General features: G+C 39.7%; 1 protein-coding gene across 1 annotated transcript in view; it reads left to right on the top strand.

The window, feature by feature from the left end:
* Positions 1–1956, top strand: part of LOC101860942 — a gene marked incomplete in the record, with an annotated part of 13259 nt that overhangs the window by 9209 nt on the left and 2094 nt on the right.

Here is a 1956-nt window from a genome sequence, read left to right as displayed (position 1 = left end):
TTTTTTATTTCTTCATTTATCGCTAAGATAATTTTTTAAGACCTTGTATTAATTTTTTTTAAGTGAACAATATTTTTGGAGAAGGGGGAGAGGCAGTAATCTTAAACATCTCTCCAGCAGTATAGGTGTTAGTCAGTGCCTCCGTTTTCGCTTGAAATAATAGTTATTTAATTATTCCCTTTTTTGAGAGGAGGGGGGGAGGGGTCAAACTTTTTGCTCTGTTTCGATTGCTAAAAAATAACCTCAGCCGTTAAATTGACAATGTCATTATAGTTTAAGCCTGAGGGCAACCTTGCTGCACATACCGGGTTTCTGAGGAGTGAAAGCAATGATGTATGTCTTCAGCCAAGATGTCAAAAAGGAAGAAAAAAGTTCGTTTTTTGTTGTTGTTGTGTTTTTGTTGTTGTTGTTGTTTTGGTTTTTTGTGTGTTTTTTTTTTGGGGGGGGGGTTGGGGGGGTTGTTTGTTTGGTGGGGGGGGGTTGGGAGAGTGTGTTTATTTTAATTAGTTAGGAGTGTCCAAACATATCGAGTTTCCAGATTGTTCACTCTCTAAAGCTGCCCTAGCTCAGGTGCAATGTTGTACATGTCGCCACCAGTACTTAATGAAACGATTAGTCTCGCAACCGAAATGGAAATTTTATTAGAGCAATCTTTGGCCCAACTTACTATGCCTATGTCTCTGATTAATAGAAAGAGTAAATCATCTTGTAAGTCAGAGTTATTATCACTTATGCAATGTCCCAATTCTCGTTTCACGTCTCATGATGATGATAATGTTGATGTTTATGATGATGATGATAATGATGATGATGATGATGATGATGATGATGATGATGATGATGATGATGATGATGATGATGATGATGATGATGATGATGTACACGCTTTAATGACTTATACCTGAACCCATGCCATTTCAGGTACGCCAAGATCTCATGGAATATGACTACGGTGGTGGATACCAGCCTTGGATGCGCTACATGTTCTTTTGTGGATGGCCTTCTTACTACGGCGGGAATGATGCCAGCTCTGTTTTTTCGGTGAGTAGCCCGAGCGCTTGTCGTTGGCCAGTTGTTTGTATTACGTATTAAGCCGAACATTTTTAGAGAAAAAAGTCTCTCGCACTTTCTTAATAATCTGTGGTGTTGTGTTAGTCGCATGTTCAAGAGACGGTTAGGCTACCGGATTCGTAATCATGAGGTTTCGGATTCGGGTGTTCGAGTCGCAGGCGCGACGTTGTGTCCTTGGGAAAGGCACGTTTACATGAATTTTCCTCACTTTACCCAAGTAGAAATGGGCTAGCGGACACAGACAGCGAAAGATCTTGTCAGAATGTTAGTGTTTTAGCGCCTATAAAATGGCAGCTTGCAAGGTATGCTTTCCAGGAAGTTGAGATTGTTTCAGAATACTATCAGACTACTGGGGTAATAAAATTATAGATTGTAAAGCGCAAAGAGCTTGCTGTTGACCGGAAATTTGTGCTGTACAAATGCTTTCTATTATTATTAAACATTTTGTCAAAAAGGCAAGATAAGATACAAAATCTAGATTCAATTCTTATAAAATAGTTGTTGTTGTTTTTTTTTCGTTCTTTTGAAACTGTTTGCTCTCTGAGCTTGGAACTGCTTGAAGACGTGTCGCTGCTGTAGTCTGTGTTGTAGGTATTGCTCCGTATGTGGGGCGGCCTTTTCGAACGATGGTTATTGTTTCCTCGAGTAACTCCAACAGATGCTGCTGTGGTTGTTTCTGTTGTTGTTATTGCTGTTCTTGAGTAGACTGCACAGCTACCGCGGATGTTGTTTCTGTTGTCGTTATTGTCGATCTTGAATAACACGAGCAGATATGTTGCTGATGTTGTTTCTGTTGTCGTTATTGTCGATCTTGAATAACACGAGCAGATATGTTGCTGATGTTGTTTCTGTTGTCGTTATTGTCGATCTTGAATAACACGAGCA

The sequence above is a fragment of the Aplysia californica genome, unplaced genomic scaffold (assembly GCF_000002075.1).
Source record: "Aplysia californica isolate F4 #8 unplaced genomic scaffold, AplCal3.0 scaffold01339, whole genome shotgun sequence".
Taxonomy (NCBI): Eukaryota; Metazoa; Mollusca; class Gastropoda; order Aplysiida; family Aplysiidae; genus Aplysia; species Aplysia californica.
This window is presented reverse-complemented; position numbering and strand designations above follow the sequence as displayed.